At 48.0% G+C, this 13,077-nt stretch overlaps 1 long non-coding RNA gene across 1 annotated transcript in view; it reads right to left on the reverse strand.

The window, feature by feature from the left end:
* Positions 1 to 277: 277 nt before the first annotated feature.
* Positions 278 to 13,077, reverse strand: part of LOC144123124 (uncharacterized) — a 361,098-nt gene continuing 348,298 nt past the window's right edge. The window contains exon 3 of the long non-coding RNA XR_013313011.1: positions 278 to 1,247. This is a non-coding gene — a long non-coding RNA (uncharacterized LOC144123124). The remainder of the gene's footprint in view (positions 1,248 to 13,077) is intronic.

Raw genomic sequence — 13,077 nt, forward strand, 5'->3', positions numbered from 1 at the left:
ACTGACAGCAATTATCAATGGTATAAGGGCAAATGAAGGTGCCGAGAAAAAGTGTGCTATGGCTCCACCTTCGCTAATCTCTATCTCAGGAAATGAAGCAAAAAATTAAAAGTAATGAGGAGGCCGAAATAAAAGGTGACTACAATGTTATGTAAACGATTTCGAACTAGCTAGTGGAATGCTGTCAAGCCATAAAAGATAAGCAGGCTGTCAACAAATTTTATTCTTTTATTATTGTTACAGAGCACGTTCTCAATTTGACTTATATGCCATCGTAGTAGAAAAGGATGCGCAAATGAAACATTTATTGATGTGAGGTAGCTTGTTTCAGAATTTCAGAATCTCAGCCACGGCGGCTGCATTTCAATCGAGGCGAGAAGCAAGAGTGCTTGCGTGTCGAAGTCCTTCAATTAACCGATTATTCTACAAGTTCGTGCTTTAATTACTGTAATCTAATCTTACGCACCTTTCTTTTAGGTTTATCGACGAATCCCTGCGCCTGACAGTTGTATCTCACGCAATAGCTCAAGCCGTCGAAAGAAGTGACCAAAATCGCTCTTTGTTATACGAACTTACTTGAAGCTCGCTAATTTACCTGTATATTGCCACTGAATCGAAGACAACGCCGACATTCGTGACTCAAGTTTTGGCCGATAACTGTGATCGCACTAACGTGAATGTCATTTTTCCAGCTGCTACTAAACAACCTTTTCTCTTTTCAAACAATAGTGTAATAAAAATGCGCTCTTCAGAGCGTTTTCAACTGAGAAGAGCGATAGCACGATCTTTCTCCTCCGTTATCTAACTTTCCTTTTTTTTTTGCACCAGGAAAAACTCTGCGGGCGAAAAGACATTGTTTAACTCATATCAGCTAAGCGAGCCCTTGGACGCCCTAACAGTCCACTTTATTTCAATGAATTAAACATGTGGCTTCGCTTATAGAGCAAGTAATGGGATGCATAGCGCTATCTGTCAAAAGCCATGGAAGGCGCTGTGGAGCCATCGACATGGAAATGCGGGACAGAGGCTTCTGTCTTCTCCGGTTTCCAACAAGGTTGTCACATCACTGCGGCAGCGTGAGGCAATGAAGGCGCTGCCGGGGAGAGATATCCATGACAACGTTCACTCCATCGTGCCAGCTGCAGGACCTGCGCCTTTTCCGTTCTTGCCTGTAGATTTCCATCGCTCCGCGCCGCCCTCGCACATCACGCTGGAACGCTGCTGGGCCAGTCATCGACAGAGTGTTCCTGGGGAATGAAACGCAAAAGAATGCAGTTTAATGGATTTCCAAGGAGCGCAAATGCAGAGATGCAAATGTGGGGCATTGAAATGCGAAGAAGGATATGCTCTTGGTTGAAAGGGCGCTAGGTCGGCAACACATGAAATAAAACACAGGAACGTTGTCGTCCTAGTGCCTTTTCAGTAAAGAGCTAGCATGCGCGAAGTTTCCGAACAGTCTCCCATTCTGCGGGGCATGCAGAGCGAAGTATGTACAACCAGCAAGTTTCTTAACAATATCATGCAAGCGTCGAACAAACAGTGGAAGAGCTCCCTGCGACAGTGTGAAACGGTGGAACGGAAGAAAATACGTGCGGGCTCAGGAAGTACAAGCTATTGGTAGCCTGTTTGGGCGCTCCGCTCTTGTAGCGAGAGCTACATTGCGGTAGCATTTCGAGCCTTCAGCGCGGCGGCGCCGCCACCCTGTGGCTGCACCGCCACGTCGTCATGTGGATGGTCACGTGGTGCGGAGCAGCCGCCGGCGGCGCGGCGCCGTGGCTGATCACATGGGTCGTCACCTGGTTGGTCCCGTGACCAGCCACGTGGTGAAGAGCAGCTGCTGCTGCCGGCGGCGCGGCGCTACAGCTGCCACAGTGTACCGAGCTGCCACAGCTGTGCGCATGCGCCATGTCATGTGGGACGAAGATGAAGGACCACCCAGCAAGTTCCACTCGGCCAGCTGTAACTATCGCGTCAGGTTTAACGAGAGCTGAACCACCGCGAACTTTCTCACATCGCGTTGTGCAGCCGTTTGTTCTAAGTTTGCGCGATACTGTTGAATTATTACTTGACTGGCACGCTTGTTTGACTCCTGTTCTAGTCTAATTTTGTTCACCGTCGGGAATTTTTTGTGCCCACACATATACGTCCCTTTCTGCAGTGCATAGAAATTTTAGAGCGTCAGCTGTTCTGGCCGCGGTTTGAGCCTCCGAGTTGGGCTGATTCCACGGATAGAATCAAGGATTGCATCCCAGTGGTTGCCATGGTAGCCGATGTGTTTAGAAAATGGAATAAATTAATAACAGGCGGTAACTTGATGCACGAGCACACCAACACCAAACCATGTTATTTTGATCTGGTGTATATGCCCGTGTCTGGCAGGCGTAAAAGTCGGGCCAATTAGTCCCGAAATTCGTGTAAAATTTGTGGGCCAACCATTTGCCGCAGAATGAGCCGGATGGTGCCATACGCTTCCGCGTTTCATGCAGCATAAACCTACTAGTTACGGCAGCAACTAGCTTGAGGCAGAGATTTGAACCGGCGACCTATGTTCGGTGTGTTAACGCTCGATATTCGGTCGCTGCCTCGGCGTCGGCACATTTTTTTTCCCCCTGTAGACCCTTTTCTCGTTGGAACTTCGTCATGGTGTCCATAGAAGTGAGTTGCACAGGTCTGATCTAAATTATCCGTTCAGTTGATTACATGCACATATTGATGGCGACACGAGCCCATGAATGAGAGAGACATCCGAATAAAAAATAAAAACAGCGTCTCTCAACGATCTTTGGTCCTTCAATAATATGTAAAATGCCACTGAATGTTCCCTTTAACTCAGTAGCCCATAGACATGGGCAAATGGCACAATAAAACGAAATTATGAACAGGAAAGAGCCCGGTATGAGGGATACGCGCTCGTTCATCAATTACGCAACCGTATCAAAAGGGGTTCGCCTCACGGAGGTCGTTATTTTCCATTTGTCCGCGATAAGACTAAGGGAAAACCCGTTGCCACACATCCGCACGCCCACCCGCGACGGGCTTCCGTAATAAAGGGGTGGGAAATCAATCAGAACGTCCCCGGCGAGGCACGCGACTCTGTGCTGAGCCCTGCGCCCGAACCGTGCGTGTTATGCGTGTTTCAAAGCCAGCAAAAATCCTCGGGGCTGATTGGAGCACCTCGCGCGGCACTGTGAAGGACAGACAGGCTGCGTACGGTGGGGAGCATACGGCGTCGCTAATTCCATGCAGCGTTAGCCGAGCTGCGCGTGGGAGGAAGTACGATTCCTGTCCACATTGTGGTGGCTATGGAGCAGGGTCAGCCTTTTTCAAAAGCACGAAGGTAATGGGTTCGCTTCAGGGTAACGCTTTATGGCACGTTGTGCATCGGCAGTGTTCCGAATGCCTTGGAGGTGAAGCGAACTCTCGCCATCTCCCCTCCAAATGTTATGACCTCGACGGGTGCTGCACAGGCACCAACACACCGCTTAGGAGGAAACTCTTTGAGCTCTTTTGACAAAGGATGTTCGTTTCTATACATATCGTAAAACAATCGTACCGCCCGATAGCGGAGCACGCTATCTTCAAGGAACTTCGGACGTGCAGAATCCCAATCCTGGAGCGGGCACTACACCGGTCTTCGGGACTAAAAAGCTTTCAAGCACTCAAGGCACCATGGATACTTACACGAGCTACCCTGAAGTTTCAGCGCCAGGGCTAGCTCTGGCAGCCAACCGATTGGACCGGAGGGTGCTGTGTGCCTTCCGCTGCCGTGCACGCAACTATCCAGAAACACGGAGTGCTCCGATCGGCGAGAAATCTCTCCCTCCCTTCCTAGCCGTGGCGAATACAGCGGGCGTTTGAAAGCCCTTCGCTCAGGCCGCCGCGCCACGAGAGCCCCTCCAACACCACCGGCATGCACGACATGCAAATCGCACCTCCCTCCTCGTGCGCCCCCTCGCGGCCATAAAATATTCATGAGCTTTTCGGGGATTCGATCTCCCCTAATAAGGAAGGCGCTGCGGCTGCCAGAAGCTGGCTCCTGGCACACCCCTGCCGAGCTGTCACATCCCGCATGCATCGCACAAGATGCATGGTATACGCAGCGAAAACTTGTGAACATGGAAGCGGACATGCAATTTCCTCTCGGTGTGCGACTCCGAAGGTGTCATCGCTCTATGTCGCACAACGATGTATCCTTGACGAGACGGGCAGCGACACAACGTGCTACCATTAGGTCCGATGTACTCCTTCCAAGACAGCCTCCAGACGAACGAGAGCAAGAAAGAAGTTTCGGCGTTGGAATATGACGCCACTGTCGACCGCGGCGTGACAGAACTGAAGGATCCGGCGAGACATTTCTAGCAAAATGCGGTCGGTGCAAGACCGAAAATTTGTGGCTTGGATCGGCCACCAGCGCCATCTGTCGCAACAATCCAGAACTTCAGACGGATTGCATATGAAAGATCCAGTCAGTGCCATATCGCACAATCTGCGCTGCGGAATTCCGTGGTGAAAGCGCTGTAGGGCTGTGGGGCCAGCAGGTTTATTACGCTTCCGAAGCTATTCGACAACGCAGAAAAGTTTCGGTTGCTTTGGAAGTGTACATCTTGCTGTCCAAGACGGGAACATCGCAGTGGTTAGCCAAGCAACAACATTCATTAGGTAAACTAATTAAAAAGTCTCGATAGATTGCTAACGAAAGACCGCTGAGGTAATATGTATTGTTCAGATGCTCATTATCAGAACACTGGGTATCCGCAAAGCCTCTATACTGGTAGCTTTGACATTTTTTAATGGACTTCGTAGGTACGGTAACATTGTGGTAAGTGAAATAATGTATGCGAGAAATTTATTGCGCCATTCAGAACCGCTTTTACAGCGACACCTGAACTCTCGAGTCATCCCCGACCGTGTACGCAAACTCCTTCCCTCGCGGCCTCGTGCTCTCGGTGACGCCGGTAGGTTGTTCCTTTTCTTTGCCGTGAGCCGGTCATGAACCATTTCAATTTCCCAGCTGTGTGGGATGCGAGCACGCGCGACAACTGGCGATCGACTGAAATAGCAGAGTGTAGGTGTCAGTTGCATTGTAAGAAGCCGCCGTTTTGTTATTCAGTGGACGCGAGGCAGCGAACTCTGACCAGGGTCACGGGACGTAAAATAGATGTCGCACACACGGTCACGTCAGCACCGCTTCATCTGATTCCACGCGAACCGTGCAGCAGAAGTGTGTCGACTGACCGACGTCTCTGCGAAAAATGGTGCGTTGCGCGTAGGCATACATGCTGCACACCTTTTGCCTGCGCTCATTTCACAGTATTGCAGATATGAAAGTATTACGGTTCCTTCAGCCAGCATCTGAAGTCGTTTGCATCCTACGGAGAAGTAGGAAACGCTTAAAACGCTGGGCAGTGTACTCACGTAACTAAAGAAACAGCACTATCAAGAGTTTCCGCTAAACGATGGCAGGTGGATCAAGAACGCCTCGCAATCGCTGGACATGAGAGTTGGTAGCTCGGTTGAGCAAGATGCGCTGATAATGAAGGTGCGAACATAGAAACAACTACGTCATATGCAGTGCTACACATATATTCCACAGCATTAAACTCGTCAACTGCTCATCCGTATACGGTCGTATGCATTGAAAGTGCCGTGTCACACGACCGCACCATATTTTAAGCAATCTCTACAGTGGAGGCAGATTCTTGGAGTTCGGCAATCAGGTTCTGTTTCGTGCTGCTTGCCTGCAGCTGCTTCGGTGTGCTCCCGACTACTTAGTTTTCTCGACAGCCTCCTCTTTGTTTTACTGGCGGCAGCCAGCTTTGAGGAATATTGAAAAAAAAATGAGTAACAAAGAAATGAAAACGATAAGTGTGGACTGCTTATAAAAAAAAACATATAGCGAAGCCAAGCTTAAGTTTGGCAGGTAATGTCCCAGTAATATGAGCACGCATGCCCCCTGTCCAGGCAGGAGTATTTTTTTTTCCGCGCGCTCTAAGCTTTCGCTCCCGGCAGCATACGACTACGTTTATAAGGATGCAACATCAAAACATCGATCATGTCACCATGGAGAATAACGGTCGAGTTCACCGGCTCGGACCTCAGCGTTGAAAGTGCGTTCGGCATGTTCAACATGTCACAAAAAAATGACAGGCCCCCACTGAGACATACGTCGTACCACGACGTGATCGCTGACATACGACATACATTTCGCGTGAAATCGCGCTTCACCATTGCCAACTGCCTGCTCGACGCAGCAGATGGGATCGACAAGTTCTTTTTTAAGCAGGATCGCTTTGCGAGAAAAGCTGTCAAGCTGCAATATTTCACACACGCACGACAAATGATAGATGGCGATCCGCCGCAGATTCAGCGCGAAGAGTTTGGGCTGGTACGAAAGCGCGCGAGAATGCTGCGGTGAAAGCTGCTGTGCGAAAGAGCAGCAATTCATAAACCACAGTCGCCTCACCCTTCCACCGCACGCCTGACCAAGACGGCCGTGGGCAAGCGTGCCAGTTTTAATGCGAGAGCATTATATGGTCCGTTAGCAACGAAACCCAGCGTCAGTGTCAAGAAAATGTGGTCCCAAACGCCCCACATGAAATCACCAAGACCCCATGACGTCAGTAATAAACCATAGGATAGTTAACAGTAGTAATAGGTAATAACAGAGATGTCTATGACGTTGATGATAGTGATAGGTGATGACCTCTATCACTACCACTACAGTGATACTGGTAGTTGATACTGTAATAATGTAAGACGATGCCATAAAACAAGATTACGTCACAATGTAATGTTATCATAATGTAAGATGGCGTGATTGCGCAAGATGACGCCATAGCACATGCATAGTAAATCGGTGACATTACGTCATCAATTACTTCATATTGTATGATATATGGTGTTGCACCACATCGTACGATGTGGCACGACCTAACACACCACATCATGCCATGTGGAATCTGTAGCATTCACAGCGTGTAAGCAGTCTTAAGTGCCACCCGTAACTTTTCATTTTTTAACCGGAGATGGCGCTCCCTGTCCGCAGCTGTAAGACCGCATACGGTGTTTTCGGAGCCTATACACAGAGCGCCGACTTCCAACTCTCTTGAAAAAAAAAGTAGTTTAAAAAAATTGCCAGGTGTTTACTTTCCACAGTGCAACGTATTAAACTCAGGAAAAGATTTCGCTGTGTCGCCATCTTTTGCTAATGCCTAAGACCTACAGTGAGCTTTAAGGCCTGCGGGCTTTGTGGTGACAAAGGCTACCACAACGAACGCACCTCTATTGAATCGACGCCTGACTGGATATGACGCTCTGCATCTGCAGGGAAGGGCTCCGTATATAACAGCTTTCGCTGTACAAAGATCAAGAAGTTGAAGAAAAAGTCTCCCGTTTTTCAGCGTTGCGAGGAAGAAGAGGAGGCTGTCAGGAGAGAAGAGGCGCTTGAACTCCTGCAGTATAGTTTCACCCAGTAGTAAAAATTGTGCTTGCAGTGAGTGCGATATCCGGTACAAGCGCGCACAGTAAGCACCCTTTAATAAGCACGATGCCGAAACAAGTTAGCCTGCCTCTCGCCAGTGCATTAATTCGCAAGTAGGGCAAGAAACACTAATTATTTTCCAGATCTATTCCTGTTACCCTACTGCTAGCGATAAAAGGTAATCAAATATGATAATAAAGAAAATCGGCAGATTGATTGAACGAAGTAATTCCCACACTGAGTGAACCTCACACATGCCCGTTCTGCCTACCACATGATTGCATTTTCAAAAATCTATTTATCCTCCTTACAACAAATAAGTGTTCAGGAGAGGCCTGGCGAATGTAGGTGCAATCATTGCATTTATTACGACAATACATTAATTGATTAATTCATGATCCCAAGAGACTCACAGCCAGTACTAGAACACCCCCGGGACTGGGCTCCCTCACGCATCTCGGTACTAGAGTCCAGTCTGGCCCTGAAAACTTCGCCATTCTCAATCTCCATCGTGCCTTCAATGGATCTCCTCATCTGATATTGGAGCCTTTAGTCGGACCGCAGCTGATAACCTTGGGCCTCAGTCAGGTTCAGCGTCAGTTGTGTTTTCAAAATGGGCACATTTCGTAAGGCAGCCCACGGCACCCCGTGAGCTTCCATTCAGTTCTGCCGCCCTCGCATACCCTTGTGTTACGAGAGGCCACGAGGTCGGTAATCCCGGATCCAGTATGATCGGACCAAACTTGTCCAGAAATTTTGACAGAATGAGGAAGAATAACAGGGAATTATAGAGTTATGAATGCGCAGTAACTACGCAGTTGTGGGAGATTTGCAGCCATGTTCTTCGCTATACTGCGATCGACAGCTTCGCACTGGAGCACAATTCTGAGCGCGAGCAACATATTTGGAGCGGCGTAGCCATGCACGTTCATTTTTTTGCCCCATTTTGCTCAGGCCTTTGTAGCTAGTAGCCATCACCTGATACCGACTTTCCTTATCGTAAATTTTGTTTATTTTCCCCGTTCGTGTCCCAGTTTAACCGAAGCGCTCAACTAAGGAGTGCGCGTGTCCACGTGCAGGCAAGCGGGCGACCCGCATAACCAAGGTCGCGCATCAGCAGCAACGACGGTTCCACCGGCGACGCCAACGGTCCATCGGCTCGGCAGGGGGTGCACAGTGGAAGAGCGGGGAGAAGAGGAAGAACGCAGGGCTGCATCCCGCGATTCGAGCCCGCCGCTGAATCGGAACCGTGACGCAACCCGAGCTCTCCGGTCTTCGCAGCACCTGCGGGAGCGGCGCAACAAAAAAGAAGTGTACACAGCAACGGCGACAAGCCCTGGAAACCTTCAGGCGAGCCCTTCCATTCGCTTCTTCCCTAAGCGGCCGGTGCATGAGCGGTGGGTGGTTAGTGAGGTACGAGGGGGAGACAGGTAGGGAGTGGCGGGGGGTCTGTTGGGGGCGCTTCTTCTGGCTCGGCGCGCTTCCCGCGGCGCGTGATGGGCGGCTTCGAGCGTGTCGTCTTCGCGGGAGGCGAGCCTGGTCGCCGTGCTCCTGCGGCGGTGTCCGCGCGCACGTGCGACCGCCGACTGCGTCGACGAGGCCGTTCGCGGGAGAAAACGTGTCCGGCCACGCGAGGCCCTTCTATTCGCGGTACGCGGCACCGGAGTGGACCGAAGGAACGGCCAGGGAGCAAGCAGCGAGCACGCGAGCCGTGGGGAGCCTTCGTCACCTTCATCCCCGCTGCTGCTGTAGCTGCTGCAGGAGCACGCGTGGCGTCCGGTGGCACTCGCTGGAATGCTGTTCGCTAGTCGACGAACCAGACTACGTGGAGAAAAAAACCGATGGGACGTTCAGCTGTGTAAAAATGACGTTGTAGTGCTCAAGTTGAGATGGCTGGTAGACATTTATTGGGGAACGAGAGTGCACTGTTGCTTGCCAAAGCTCCATTTCATTTTTGACTGAGGAAATTTGCTTTTCAGATTGCGCACCCGAATCCTTTTTTTTTATTGCTTTTGACAATCCTCGCACCGTGTTTCTCGTTTTTGATCATAAGCATTCATTCCGTCCTTTGCAAAAAAAGCACCCGTCGTGTATGCTCTCCCCTTCGTCTCTGTTTATTTCGCGCAGCTGCACTCATGATGGATGTTAAAAATAATTGAAAGAAAGTAAGCTCCGAACGAGTTAACAGAGCCATGAACCCGCCGACAAACTTGCCCGAAACGCGTACTATACCTGAAAAAAAAAAAGAAGCAATGCATGGAGACGACGAATGCAACTGGCCTCAGCAAACTTGCGAAGGTACTACAGCAGCACTGCGCTTGAGTTTCAGTGTTGCGACACTGACTTGATGTGTAGTCGCGATTTAAATGCTTTAGCGCTGAAAACAGGAGTATCCATCCTGCATATTCTTTGTACACAGTCATCAGCACACAGATTTGCTGAAGAAATTAAAACCGTGAAAAAACTTCAGAAACAACTGAGAAACAGTGCCTGACCAACAGTCTGACGAATAAATAAAATAAAGAAACGTATATAGAGAGCGATCAACAAATGCGGCACATGGACAAACGGCATAATAGCAGCCTCGTGTTTTCACCACATGACATATGATGCTGAGCGCAGAAACTGTTACAAAACTCTTCCGCCGCATAAGCTAGGCATTGAAAAACGGAATGAGCGTTTCGCTAAGGATCAGATTCTCGTCTCTTTTAACACTTTTATCTGGCAAAGCTTCACTGGTTGCTGTTAAAGCTAACATTTGTCATGTGCTCGTGCCTTTCCTGGCGTCCCGTGTAATTCCTTGCAGCATGTTGTGACGTCCTAAAGAGCTTATTTTATTGTGACGTCCAAAACAGCTTATTGCTTGCCGCTTGGCGGCGCTGCGTTCGAGCTCTGTGGCCGCTAAGGATAACCGCTAAGGAAAGCAGGGCGAGGTTGGGGGTTTGGCGAGCAGATGGCGAAACCAAGAACTGATAGCGGCAGCTTGTACAGTCTTTGTCAAAAGTTTAGAAACCTTGAGGTTTTCTCCTAAGCCGTGATGGGTGAATCTTAATGTATCGCCAGTATTTCAAATATCTTGAAGGTTAAATGAATTCTGGCTTTCGCCTCTCCGAAAGTTAGGACTTCAGCCTCTCTACACAAGTTAGAAGAAAGCTCTCTAGTCTGTTTATTTTGGACAAAGGCTCTACTTGCAGTTGTTGCAACCTCGTTATTACTATTAGCCACAGAATAATGGTATAGAAACTGTGTGCACTTACAAATTAACGACAACGCAGTTTTCAAGCCTTTAATTAACTCTCACTCACCTAATTCACTGAAACTTCTTTTAGAGAGAAAGCTCTACTTCCCGACCAAAGCCGCAAAAGGCAGGCCATCGCTGAAGCCTGACCTAAATACATAAACAAATCAAATTAATATTGCCGCGACTGGGTTTCGAACCCGCCATGGCGCGAACAGATCTTCGCTGGCCAGTACACGGGAGCGCTATGTTACTGTCGCAGCCGATGACGCCCCGTGGTAAATTGCAACACACTTTTGCGCTGGACACTACACATTGTCGTCTTCATCAAATTCCATCCACAGCGCAAAGACATCAGATCAGCTTAACTTCGATCAGAACTTAATTTGGGTCTAAAATCGTCGCCAGACGTGCCCACCACCCAGCAAAACAAAACCATCGTCCAATCAGGCTGAACACATGCTTTCGCACGTCCCCTCGGTTTAGATGTTTTAAAATACTACAAAATTTTTGGGGGCCTGTTGGTGCATTTTGCACACCAAATGAATTTCGTAAATCGAATTCGGCGTATTGTTATCAGTTTTTTTTTCTGTTTGAACTGGAAAGTGCAATGCCTTAATATATGTATATGCGACGCAAATAAAGACAACCAATAGCGTTTCTAAAACATAAAGCCACCTTTTCCCTCATGATCTTGATCTCAAAATTTCCAGCTCATTCTCTAGAAGTGATATAGAACGCTCACTCACCCGCGTGTCCATTTTCCGCACGATGTCGTTCGCTCTGTTAATCGTGTTACATGATCGCGGTTGCAGCAGATAACCAGCGACCTCTCGTAACATGGTCTCCACTTACCTTGCTGGCATATTTGACAATGCATGACAAGCTGCCCATCACCCGGTATTTCTTCAGAGCTCAGAGAGCCGGATATTTAGACACTGTTCCTATATCTCCCATGTTTGTTTCCTGCTATCTTATCATTGTCCTTTTATTTCTGAGACCGCACATCAGGCGCCTAAGGTAGCGGATGAAATTGCAGCTGCCGGCATTATCTTTTCCTTCCATTTCTTATTTTACAAATTGACCACTACTACTACTCCTCTCATGTGTGACTCGCTTAACTTTTCCGGCGCGTCAGCGGAATGTGGCACACAATACCTTGTGCGCATGCGACGACGTAATCTTGGTATTTCCTTGATCATTCTTCGCGTGTCTGTGCCGAATTTATTATTAGTCTTCATATTTTTCACAATTTTTCAGGTGCCGAGAAAACTTCATTAATTCTTACTCAATTTGCTATTTTCTTCAAGAAGAAATGCCGCATCGGTATCAGTGTCGAAGTCACGAGTTTGAACAGAGCGGCGGGGAAAAGTTGTTTAATTTTGATATCTTATTTTCTCAACAATAAAAGTGACTTTTACACTTGCTAAGCGTCTCTTTAACGGCCTACTATGTCCCAATCCAAAGAGCTGCACGTGGTCATCAAGGCAAGTCACAGTGAGAAGGTCTCGAGAAGAGGACAGCAGCAAGGAGAAGGAACAACATTCATAAGTAGGCTATTTAATGTATACACGGCCTCATAAAGATCTCTGATGCGAGGACTGTTATAATTAATGTGAAAAAAGAAACCTTGAAAGCTGCGAGAGCAAAAAATGTAGATAATGTATTACATCTTTTCTTCCAGATGTATTAAACACCATAGAATAACGCGGCATAAACGATATTAGTAGAGCTATATAACTTTCTGGAAAGGCAGTTTATTTTTTATTTATTTACATAATTATTTATGTCGCATATTTTCCAGGCCCAAAGGCATTACAAAAAGGAGTGGTAAGGCACATAAAATACAAAGCGCATGTTATGCAATATCGTTTTACGGAACGGCAGAAAATACAATAGTCTTGAAATTGTAGATGTCAGAAATGGTATAACGATGGAGAGAGGAAGGTAATTCCAGTATGCGCTCGTTTTGGGAATAAATGAATTATGAAACAATTTTGTTAACAGCAACTTTAAACATATGGTCCGAACGGGACGGTATGTATGATGGGCGAGCAAAAAGATGATCGTTTAATACAAGGTTGTGATGATACATTCTAAGGAAAAGACAAAGTCGAAAACATTTACGGCGTGAATTAAGAAAGGTCAGGCAGGGCAAGGGTGGTTTTCATGTAAGTAATGATGGCGTGACGGCAGGTTCTGGACAAGTGGTGGTCCACATATGGGTTTGGATGACCACCCCTTGCTGCTGCTTGCTTCAAAATGCAAATATGAAACTCTTCGAGAGGAAGGACAAATAGCCAAGAGCGAGCGGAGGGAAGGAAGAAAGAAGAGAGAAAAAAGGCGGCACAGGACGAAT

This window comes from Amblyomma americanum, chromosome 3 (assembly GCF_052857255.1).
Source record: "Amblyomma americanum isolate KBUSLIRL-KWMA chromosome 3, ASM5285725v1, whole genome shotgun sequence".
In the NCBI taxonomy this organism is placed as follows: Eukaryota; Metazoa; Arthropoda; class Arachnida; order Ixodida; family Ixodidae; genus Amblyomma; species Amblyomma americanum.